General features: G+C 37.4%; 1 long non-coding RNA gene across 1 annotated transcript in view; it reads left to right on the top strand.

The window, feature by feature from the left end:
- Positions 1-12670, top strand: part of LOC147826647 (uncharacterized) — a 70366-nt gene that overhangs the window by 54216 nt on the left and 3480 nt on the right. The window contains exon 2 of the long non-coding RNA XR_015438825.1: positions 12371-12564. This is a non-coding gene — a long non-coding RNA (uncharacterized LOC147826647). The remainder of the gene's footprint in view (positions 1-12370; positions 12565-12670) is intronic.

The raw sequence follows: 12670 nt of genomic DNA, 5'->3' as shown, positions 1-12670 counted from the left end.
CCTCAGCCTTCTGAGTGCTGGGATTACAGGCGTGCGCCACCATACCCAGCTTCAACTGGAATTTTTGATGTGTAAATTTTTACTTGAAATAAAGGAGCAGCTGGCCTGGTGCTTTATATCCCTGGATTGTCCATAATGTTATTTGAAAAGGGAATTTTTTTTGCCATGAGATTTTCTCTACTAGATGGCTGCAGCTCTGGGATCCAAGCTTTCCTTACCTTTACCATTAACTTTAATGCCTTTAAATTAGTAAACTTTAGGCTCATCTACTTTGAATCTTTTACTCCCTAACTTTGCCACGTGTTCACCTTCCCTGAACATTTTCCACACGTTGACATGGTGTTACCCTGTGTTTTACCATCGTGACTTTGAACAGAGCTACCATAACTGTCTTTGCTACTCATTCCCTCTCAGGCAACTGAAACCCAATCATTGAAGTCTTCCTTAATCCCCTTTGAACTGTTCTGTGCCTGACTACCATTCTGAACCTTCCAATGCTGTTCATTGACTTCCATGTTGAACTTGCCATGACCTAGGCATTATCGTTATGACCTCGGCATTATCGTTATGACCTCACAGACTTCTTTGTCACCAGTTTCTTGTCAAGAGAATGCTGTTGAAAGACAGGACCCTGTGGGCCAGATCCTCTGCAAAGTGAAATGTGTCATTTAAAAGAATACAGGTCCTGTTTAGAGCCAGACCAAAGTATGAAAGGCATGCAAGTTCCAATTAGGACTAAAAGAATATAAAAAGTTTGCAAAATCCTGTCAGGCAGTAAAGAAGCAAATGAGACCAAATCAAAGCCTGAAAGAAGTTAATTGCAATCAGGATGAAGATACAGAATTTTAGGTATTCTAGTTAGGTGATTAAAATTGTTTTGCAAGCTGCATGGGCTTGTTGATACAGTTTATATATAAAAAAGATGCATAATCCCAGTAGAGTCATGGAAGTATAAATCTCAAGCCTCACTTTATAGTTTTAAATTTCTGAACAAAAAACTGTTCAGATACTAGGACTTTGATTTTGTAACTTCCTTCTACATAAGATGATAAATCGTCACTAATTAAGTAAATACCTTGATACTCAAGATGGTTTAAGATTATACGTGATGCAAAGAAATGAATCAAACCTATGGTACTTAAACTTTTATTTTATGTTTTGCTGGTGTTGAGGGTCAAGACCAGGGCCTCCTGATTGCTGGGCAAGTGCTCTACCACTGAGAAATAATGTGTATATATTTTTTTTAATGAAAAATTACACAAGTGATTTCCACTTGAATTATGCATTTGGTTTAGATGTGTGACTCAAGTAAAAAAGTATAATACAATTAAAAATTATTAAAATAAGTTTGGGAATATTTAAGAATAATGATTCACATTTTTATAGATATAATTTATTACGTATAGAGGATTTATTTAGGAGCTGAGAAAGGCTTTACTTGTTTGGTTTGGAAGTGAGCCTATGTAAACACTTGAAATGCTTGCAAAAAATCAAATCTATTGAATTTATACCTTAAAATGTAATTAAGTAATTTAAAAAATGTGTAATTGATTTAAATCTGTACAGCAAGAGTTAATTGGACTCATGTTTAAATTAAAGAAAATAATAAAAGAATTTCTGAAAGTGTTTATTCTTTTTTGGGGGTGGAGGAGGTTGCTGAGGATTGAACATGCTCTAGCACTGAGCTACACCCCACCCCATGATTATTCTTATTTTATAAAAAATTATTAGATTTTTAGGTGGAAAATTTGAATGTTGGCATCAAGATCTTTAAAATATTGTATTAAAAAATGTTAAACCTTAAATAAAAAACTACATTGCCCTCTCTAAACACAAACTAAAACACTTAACCTTTGACATCATTCATTTTCCTTCTATAATTTTTTTCCAGTGCAAGGATATGCAAAAACAATTTGTAGTTCAGGCCCAGATTCTTCCTTTATTCCAAGTGCAGATGAAATTCTACATCTTCAGAATATGTCTTCTCTAAATTCCAGCTCTCGATTGCTTCTTTCTTTGTATTCTTGATAGTATTCTTTTTCTCTGCTTCATTCACTTTGCATTTCACTATAACATTTTTTCGGTCAGAACAATGTCTCTTACCCCACCTGAAGTAAATATCTTCACATTTTTATACCCTCTGATATGGTACTAGACAAAGTGTTGTCTGATCAAATCCTTGACTGGGTGACAATATATTTCAATAGGTCAAGACATTTTTATATCTAACAGATTTATTGAAGTATAATTTATATGCCGTAGTTTCCATTGCAATTTCTTGATTCATTTTAAATAAATTTATAAAATTGTTCACCTTTTCCATAATTCAGTTTGAAAATATTTTAGTCACTGTCCAAAATTCCCTTGAGCTTTTTCTGTGCAAAATAGGGAAATTCTATCCCCATTCCTACTTCCAGCCCCAGCTAATCACTAGTCTTTTCCTGTCTCTATTTTCCTCTTCTGCACAATTTGTGTAAATTTAAAACTACATATTCTAGTAGCCTTTCATTTCTGTCACTTAGCATTATGTAATTTTTCATCTATATTGCAGCATAATCAATATCTTATTCCTTTTTATTATAAATAGTATTCTACCATTTTGTTTAGTTATTAACCAAATGAAGTAAATTTGAGTTTTTTCCAGTTTGGGGATAGTATGAATAATGCTGCTAGGAATCTTTGTGTGAATTTTTTTTCATTTTCTGTGATTCTTAAGAATGAAAATTTCATGGGCTAAGGATTTAGCTCAATGGTTCCCCCGCCTGCCTTGCAGGTGCAAGATCCTGAATTCGATCCCCCATACAAAAAAAAAAAAAAAAGAATGAAAATTTCATTGATGGGCCAGGGATTTAGCACAGTGGCACCGTGCCTGTCTTGCAAGTGCAAGGTCCTGAGTTCGATCCCTGGTACCAAAAAAAAAAAAAAGAAAGAACATTTCACTGGATATTGTGGTGTACACCAGTAATCCCAGCATTCGGGAGGCTGAGGCAGGAGAATTGCTGTGAGTTCAAGGCCAGTTTGAACTACATAGTGAGTCCAAGACCAGCCTGAGTTACACAGTGAGACCCTGTCTCAAAAAAAAAAAAAAAGAAAATTCCTCCACTTTTAAAGAAATTGTGAAACATTATCTCGGTTTCTCTGTAATTTATGTTTCCAAACAACATTCTGAGGTCTTTTTTTTTTTTCTAGACTGTACTGGTTTCTATTACTTCAAATAGCAAAACCCCATAGCCACATTTCTTGTTTTTAAAATAGCCTATTGTCTAATACAAATGTATTGTGTTGTCATAGGCTTGATTTGTTTGGTCCTATAGAAGATAGGAATTCAGGCCAGGGGATTTAGCTCAGTGGCTTCACGCCTGCCTTGCAAGCTCAAGGTCCTGAGTTTGATCCCTGGTACCACAAAAAAAAAAAGAAGAAGATAAGAATTCATTTGATGATAAATCACATAATATTTGACTATCAGTATTATCAATTTCATTTTTGTGACTTTAATTATCTCACAAAAACTCTAAAAATAATTATTTCTAGTTGGGTGTAGCTGTTCAACAGTGTCATTGGTGACAACTGCTCTTTGGATTTTTTCCCTATTCCATCTGCAGTGGGTTGATTTTCATTCTTTTTTTAATTTTTATTTTTATTGACACCATTTTATAGTGCATAATGATTACATTCCTCCTGAGGAGTTGGTACATATATATGTATTCTTAATTCTTTTTTCTATCCCCTTCCTCTACCCTTCCTCCCTACTCCCTCCATCTCTTGGTACCCCTCACTTTTCCAAAAGATCTATCTTCATATTTCCTATCTTTATTTTATTTCTTATTTATATTTTGGATTTCTTGTGTAAGAGAAACCATGCAATATTTAAGGCTGTGTGTCTGCTTTATTTCACTTAACATTATGGTCTCAAAATGTGTCAATTTTTCTACAAATAACTCGAGTTATCTTTATTTATGCAGCGTAGTACTCCATTGTGTATAAGCACCACATTTTCTTAATCCATTAATCTGTTAATGAACATTTAAGCTCCTTTCAAGATTTAGTTATTACAAGCTGTGCTGTGATAAACATAGGTCTGCATGTATCACTGTAATATGATGTCTTTAACTTTTGTAAGGATATCTAAAAAAGGGAGTAGCTGACTCGAGTGGAATTTCTAGTTTTAGTATTTTGAGAAATCACCACACTGATTTCCATAGTGGTTGTACTAATTTACATTCCCACCAACAATGTAGAAGGACTCCTTTTTCCCTGAAGTCTCTCTAGCATTTGCTATTATTTAATTTCATGATGAGGGGGCATTCTTTCTGGAGTATGGTGGAATTTCAATGTTGCTTTAATTTGTATTTGTTGAATGGTGAAAGATGTTCAGTATTTTTTCATGTATTAATTGGCCATTTGTATTTCGCCTTCTGAGAAGTGTCTATTTCAGTGGCCCAGTTTTTGGTTGGGTCTATTATTTTGAGTTTTTCTTTTTTTAGTTCTTTATATATTCTAGATATTAGTCCTCTGAGGACTAATAGGTGACAAAATTCTTTTCCCATTCTGTATGTTGTCTCTTCACTCTGTTGCTTGTTTCCTTTGCTGTGCAGAAATTATTTAATTTGATATGATCCCATTCATTGATTCTTAGTATATTTCTTATGCAGCTGGGGTTCTGTTCAGAAAGTCTTTGCCTATGCCCATGTCTTTAAGAGTTTTACCTATTTTACCTTCTAGAGTATTGTTTCTGTTTTATCATTTAGATCTTTGACCATTTTCATTTTAGTTTAGTACATAGTGAGAGATATGGGTCTAGATTCAATCTTCTGCATGTGAATAGCTAGTTTTCCCAGTACCGTTTGTTAGATGCTGTATTTCCTTCAGCATGTTTTTGGTCCCTTTGTCAAAGATCAGATGGCTAAATGTGTCTGGGTTTGTTTCTGCATCCTGTTCTACTTCACTGATCCACCTAATTGTGTTTTTGTTTGTTTGTTGCCAACACCATCCTCTTTTTATCACTGTAGCTTTATAACTTGATATCTAGAATTTTGATGTTTTCTGCTTTAATCTTATTGTCCAGGATTGCTCTTGCTATTCTTGCTCTCTTTTTATTCCATGTGTATTGTAGGATTGTTTTCTCCAGTTCTGTGAGGAATGCTACTGGTATTTTGACTGGCATTGCATTAAATCTGTATAACATTTAGAAGTATGGCCATTTTGGAAATATTTAGAAGTATGGCCATTTTGGAAATATTGGCTCTGCCTATTCAAGAATAGGGGATATCTTTCTATTTTCTGGTGTCCTCTTTGATCTCCTTTTTCATATACTATAGATTTTATTGTAGAGGTCTTTCACTTCCTTGGTGACATTAATTTCCAAGTAATTTTTCTTGATACTATTGAGAATGGTATTGTTTTCCTAATCTCTTTCTCAGTGAGTTCATTATTGCTGTACAGGAATGCTATAGATTTTTGTGTGTTGATTTTGTATCCTGCTATGCTACTAATTATGATTATGAATACTAGGAGTCTTGGTGGAAGTTTTTGGGTCTTCTATATAAAGGATAATGTCATCTGCAAATAATGATAATTTGGCATCTTCCTTTCCTATAGACATCTCTTATATTTTTGTCTTGTCTGATTGCTCTGGCTAGTATTTTAAATACTGTGTTGAACAAGAATGGTGATAGTTGGCACCCTTGTCTTGTTCCTGATCTTAAAGGGAAAGCTTTCAACTTTTCCCCATTTAATATGATGTTGGACATTAGTTTATTGTAAATGACTTTTATCAGGTTGAAATAAGGTCTTTCTATACCTATTCTCTTCAGGTTTTTTTTTTTTTGTCATGAATGGATGCTGGATTTTGTTAAAGGTATTTTTCTGCATTTGTTAATATGATAGTATGATATTTGTTCCTTCTGTTTGTGTAATGTATTACATTTATTAATCTACATGTGTTAAACTATCTATGCTTCCTGGGATGAAGCCTGCTTGGTCATGATGGATGATTTTTGATGATTTGTAGCACTCTTTCTGCTAGTATCTTGTTGAGGATTTTTGTGTCTGTGTTCATTAAAGAAATTTGCTGGTAATTCTCTCTCTTTTTTAGTCTTTTTCTAGTTTTGGAGTCAGGGTAATACTGGATTGGGTCCTTTTCTGATTTTGGAATCTGAGTTATGCTGGCCTCCAGGAATGACTTTGGGAGTCCTCCTTTCCTTTCAATTTCATTAAACAGTTTGAGGAGTGTTGACATTAGGTCTTCCCTGAATTCCTTACAGAATTTAGTGGTGAATCCTTTGGAACCTGGGCTTTTCTTAGTTGATAGTTTGTTTTTTTTTTAAACTCAATTTTGTTGGATTATTTAGGATATTTTATATTTTCTTGTTTCCATGTTGGTAATTCATATATATATCTAGAAATCTATTCATTTCTTCTGGATTCTCTGATATATTTGAGTACAGGTTCTCAAAGTAGTTACTAATAATCTTCTGGATTTTGGCAGTATTAGTTGTGATTTCCCCTTTTTCATTTCTAATTGCATTGATTTGGGTCCTTTTGGAGGGGAGTAAGATTGCCTAAAGGTTTGTGTATTTCATTTATTCAGAGGAACTGCTCTTCAATTCATGGATCTTTGTATTTTTTCTAGTCTCGATTTCTTTAATTTCTGCTCAGATTTTCATAATTTCCTTCCTTGTACTATCTTTGTATTTGGATTGTTTTGTTTTTCTAATCTTTCTAAGATTGTTTTGCATCATCAGTTTACTTATTTGAGGTTGCTCCGTTTTTCTGAAGTGGTTATTCACAGCTGTAAGCTTCCTTTTTAAGGCTGCTTTCTTTGTGTCCCATAGGTTCTGGTATATTTTACCAGTATTATTTTTAACTTATCAGAACCAGTTTCTTCCTTGATTTCTTCTGTGACCCATTGATTATTAAAGATAGTATTGTTTAATTTCCATGCAGTTGTATAATTTCTGTGGGTTATTTTTGCCTTTGATTTCTGGGTTCATTGCACTATGATCTGATAATATGTATAGTGTATATAGTTGTATGTATAGAATGTATAGTAATATGTATGCCACCTTGGCAAAAGTAACTAAATCAGCAACAATAATAGCATCAAAGACAAACTGGATATTGACATAGCATAAACCAATAATATACCACCCTTAGCCTTGAAAAGAGATCAATAATTATAGTATAAACACTAAGACAAACCAAATATTGACATACAGTGTCTACTAAATCCAACAACTACACCTCCACTAATAATAGAAAAGATTTTAACAGTATTAGCATAGAGTTAACTACTACCCAAAGATTAATAAGTTTAATATTTATATGGTGGTACCTCATGAACTTAATTTATTTTATGATTTTGTAGAAGATAGTTGCATTTGTATTTGTGTGGGGAAGATAGCTGTGGTTGTGTTTGTCACCTGATATGAAGTTTGTGAAAAGAAGCAAAATTTTGTCAAATACTTTTGTTTGAGAACTGAATTGTTTGTGAACAGAAGCATTTGTGAACTAATGTATTATTGTAATAATAAAGATAGAAGGGTCACTAACAGGAGAATGAAAGAAAAAAATTTCAAAAATTAAGCAATGGAAGATGAGAGAAACAAGATAAAGGGTCCTATTAAGAAGTAAAAGTAAATTAATAGAATTAGATAAACATAACACAAAAAACAAAGATGAAAATGAAAGAGAATAAAAGAAAGAATAAGAATTTAAAAAGAAGAAACTAAAAGAAAAAAAGGGGGAGGAAAAGACACCCCCCCAAAAAAGAAAAATAACCAATGAAGAAGGAGGAAAAAGAAAGAAACAAAAATCTTCTGTATTTTTCAATGAGTGGTTTCTTTCCAGAATCCAGTTTTGGAACCCAGCAAGTCATAATTTTCTCTGCCTAGCTTTACAGCCTGTGAATTTGTGAGTTACCGTACTGTTTCAGAGGGCTCTCTGTCTGTTCACCCCAGGCTGTGGCAACTATCTAAGCCAAGGTATATTCTTGTTCACATTGGTAGATGGGGAAAGCAATCAGACCTGTGATCTTTGCTGGATGTAGGCAGCAGAGCAAGTGTTAAGCAGACCACTATACTTAATTCTAGCACTTTCAGGCCCAGGCATTTGTGAAAGCCATACATGCCAGACCTGGATTCTCACCATTGAGGGTAGGTCCCCATATTCTGAGCTTAAATTTCTCAAGAGATCTATGCCTAATCTGCATCATCTCCTCAACTGTTTCCCATGGCTGTTTCTCAGTCACTGTGGGCAAGCAACACTAGAAACCTTGAAATAAAGTTATTTTGAAGTTGCTCTGTGGCTCAGTCTTAAATTCAGTGGACCCTCAAGTTATGACGGGACTCACATATGGGCTACTTGGGTTACAACTGGACTTTTAGTTTTAACTTATGACTAAAGTCTTGAGTTAAGACTCAGTTGCCAACTGCTTGTATGGTTGTAAACAAAGACTCATGATGCCAGAAAAATGTATCTAAGCATATGTAAGCATCAGTCTGAGCCCAGATGCACATGTTTGTGGATATGATTTGAGTCTGTGCTTCATACAGTTGCTATGATTACTGCTGAAACAATGCCCCCAAAAACCTAGAAAAGAAGCTAAGGAGGAGAGGGAAGGTAAAGAAAGCAATCACAATAAAAAAGGAGGAAATTGTGGAGAACTATGAGAGTGGTGTTTGTGTGACCAACCTTGCTAATACATGCAGCAAGTTGCAATCCACCATCTCAACAGTCTTACAGAGAAAAGATTTGTATAAGGAAGCTAGTATTGCTAATGATGCTACTCAAATTATTAAGTTATGATCTATAGTATTAGATGAGGTAGAAAGGCTATTATTAATGTGGATAAATGAAAGACAGATAGCAGGTTATAGCCTGAGTCTATAATTTGTGAAAAAGCTAGGACTATAAATACAGATCTTGTAAAGGATAATCCATCAATGAATGAAAATAGTGAGACATTTCATGCAAGTAAGGGGTGGTTTTGAAAGAAGAAACCACCCCTCTGTTGGGAAAGGCATTCAGTGGCCATGACCACAGCCATAATATAATGTTACCAGAGCATAATGGTCTTAGAAAGTCCCACCAGAACTTCTTGAGGCCACCAAAATTTCCTGCTCCTTTAACTGCTGTTCTGCTTGTGTAACCATCTACTATTTCCCCTCCAATGAGAAAAAGCCCTGTATAAAAATGAGTATAAATAAGAATATAAAAATGAAAGCAAAATCACTTCTGGGTCTCTTGAAGTTACAGGAGTCTCTTACTGAGCTGCTAGCAATAAAGCTACTTCTTGTCCTTCCTGTGTGTCCAAGTGTTTTGCCCGAGTATCCCACAGTTTCATGGTTCATTTGGTGAGCTGGCCATGAGGCTTTGGGATCTGACATAGTCACTCATGACTGATTCCTTCTGCCTTGGGTGGAACAAGGGGGCTGGACCAGCTGGACAGTGAGCTCCTGCTGAATGTGCAGTTACAGAATATTTTCTCTCATGTGGGAGGTCTCCCCATATGACCGGCCCGGGTAGCCCAGTTGGCTGCCCAAGGAGGGCTTACATGAAAAGGACCAAATGCCATTTGGCAGATATCTGAATCATGGTAAGGTCGAGAGGCCCCATTTTAGAGAGAACACCCAAGGAGGGATCCTCAGAGAGGGCTAATCACCCTAAGTGTTCCTTGACAAGTTGCCATATCAGGGCCTGCCCAACCAGCATACTGAGGGTACAGCAGAGGATGAAAGAATAATAATACAGGAGATAAAGGTTTGCATAAATGGGGGGGTCAAGACCTGATCATACCTCATCGTAGCTAAGACCACAAGCTCCAGACATCTCGGTACTTATTGTTTACACAACATAGCAGGAGGTGTAAACGCAGATGTAAGGAACAGTGGACCAAGGTATTGATGAGAGCTGGGCTTGTAAAAAGGGACAAACAATGCATTCCTGTGAAGGAAAGGTTTTAATAAACTACCTGTGTTATCTTTAGCTAATGTTTGATCTGGGAGAATGGCTGCACAAGGGTCATAAAGCCTCAGCTTTAGTGTCATACTGCTATCAGAGACATCACAATCTCACTGATTATTGAAATCTCAATTATGACCATTGGCATAGATTTTTGTTTCTGTATGCCAACCAAAGGCTCATTTAGCAAGTCACCTAGGCCTAGGACAGACTCATAATTTTAATCAATAGCCAATTCATAAGCCAATTCAATTATATTTTATAGCATGCTCAGCACAGTTTCAAGCTGGTCTTTTGCACTGCCAGAGTGCACTTTAGGCTGATGTTGGCAAGTAGAAGTCTTGGCTTGTTTCAGTCAGTGCTTGCATGTAAATGAGTCAGATGTCACATTCCAGACTCCCATCTGGGTGGACAAGGCCGAAGCAAGTGTAGAGTTCTGAACCATGGTTCCAGGGCCACCTCATATGGCTTAGGGCAGCACTGCAGTATAACCAGGATCACTGACCTGCCAATGCAAAGAGGGGCCTGAAATATCTCTGTGAGGAGACTAGCTGGTGATGGACAAAGCATTTGGTGTTTTGTTTATTGTCTATTTCTGTGGGAGGTAGAACCAAGGGCAAGAGCCATAGTAAAAACACTCCACTAAAATTATGATAAAAAATTTCCAGAAGTTATACTGCAAATTATGGTCAGAAACTCACTCCGAGGAAGTTCAGAACCCTTTGTGAGACATACTGGCCATCATTTCAGGTTGGATGGCCCCCACAGGGCTCATTTGAAAAATCATTTGTCTTGCAAGTGTGACAAGCTGTGGTGGGGGAATCCCAACACAGAGAGTCCTAGATACCTGAACCAATTTCCATATATAGATTCCTGGCTACAGTTAGTCCTCTGCCCACCACCTTGGCTGAGGGAGCCAATTTCATGAGTTTTGGTTGCCATGGCAGCCCATCCAAATAGCCAGAGACTTATCAAAAGCCCACCCATTTTCGAGGGCAACCTTGATTTGGCCTTAGATGTATTAAGCATCCTGCTCTCAGACCAACTTCCCCCTTATAGGCAACAGATTCATCCCCAGCTCCAAGACCTTTGGCACCTCCAGAGCCAGGCCTCTTCAGCCCTGAGATGGCCCCTGTGCCAGCTACAGCCTTGAAGGCACCCCCTGTTCCAACCCCACAACATACTCAGTCAGGTCTGTTCCATCCCAAATTCCTCTTGCCTACTGTGTCCCCTGCTTCCATGGTGACCAAAGCCTCCTCAGGTTGGAACTCCCCAGAATTGGGGTTTTAGCTCCCCTTGAGAGAGATAAAAGGGCAAACAACTGTTGAAGCTGACTGTGAGGTGACCCAGGACTTTGCTCTTCATTTACCAGACCTTCACTATAATCAACTTGTTAAATTGGAAGCACCATATTCTCTTACACTGAAAGACCACAGGCCCTCATTGACCTGGTCCAGTCCATCTCCCAGACTTACAAACCACCTGTCCAGACTGTTGCCAGCTCCTGATCACATTGTTTAGTACAGAGGAACACCAGTATGTCCTAGCTACCACTACCAGGTGAATTAGAAGAATAGGCCCTGGCACATACCCTCAATCCATTCAATTGGGCAAAGGACCAGCTCTCTGCAGAGGACCTGAACTGAGACCCCAACAATCCAAACTAGATGACCCTGCTGATTAACTACTTCAATGCTCTGCTGCAGGGACTAAGAAGGTTGTAGGAAGGACACTGAAGAACTGCTTGGATACCTATGTCAGAAGGGATATAAGGTGTCCTGGAGGAAAATGCAACTGTGCTGCATGGAAGTAAAATACCTGGGATTCTGCCTGGGCAAGGGAGAAAAAAAATTAGGGGAAGCTCAGAAGGCAGTGATACAGAATATTATTCCCTGACCCAAGACTTGGAGACAATTACCAGAGTTTTGGGGAGCATCGGGTTTCTGTACAATACAGATCCCCAATTATGTCATCCTAGCTAAGCCCCTGTAGAGGCCACAAATAGGGGGAGAAAAGGATCCCTTTAACTTGGAAAAGAAGCAACAGTCTTCTTTCAAAGCCCTAAAGGAAAGGCTCCAGGAAACCCTAGTACTGGGCCTTCCTGAACTGAGCAGGCTTTTCACCAAGGAGGCTGACAAACTGACTCTAGGCCAAGACCTATGAATGTAAATCCCACATACTGTAGTTACACTTATGAATGGTAACTAGTGCCTAACCCAATACCAGAGTCCATTCTTCAGGAACACTCAAATTAGGGTGGAGGTCTCAACCTAAACCCAGCCACCCTCTTTCCCCAGACTGATGGGCCCCTACAGGATTGTGAAGAAGTCATAGAGTGGGTCTATTCCAGTCATCCAAATCTCCATGACCAACCTCTTCAACAGCGAGTCATAGAGTTCTTTGTACACAGAAACAGCCATGTAGATGAAACCAGAAGACAAAGAGCCGGCTATGCAGTTATGACCTTGAAAAAAGTTGTGGAATCCCAACCACTGCTCCAAGGGACTTCAGCACAAAGAGCCAAGCTGATCACCTTAACTTGTGCATTGGAGTTTGGAAAAGGAAAAAGATTAAATGTCTACATGTTTAAGGTACACAGTCAAGGTAAGTCTTTCTGACTTTACATGTACACAGGGCTCTCTACAGAAAAAGACCATTACTTACAGCAGGAGGAAAAAAAAAATCAAATACCTCCAATACACACTTTGGC

The sequence above is a fragment of the Heterocephalus glaber genome, unplaced genomic scaffold, assembly GCF_053883595.1.
Source record: "Heterocephalus glaber isolate CG9 unplaced genomic scaffold, H.glaber_assembly_v1.0 deba00001463, whole genome shotgun sequence".
In the NCBI taxonomy this organism is placed as follows: domain Eukaryota; kingdom Metazoa; phylum Chordata; class Mammalia; order Rodentia; family Bathyergidae; genus Heterocephalus; species Heterocephalus glaber.
This window is presented reverse-complemented; position numbering and strand designations above follow the sequence as displayed.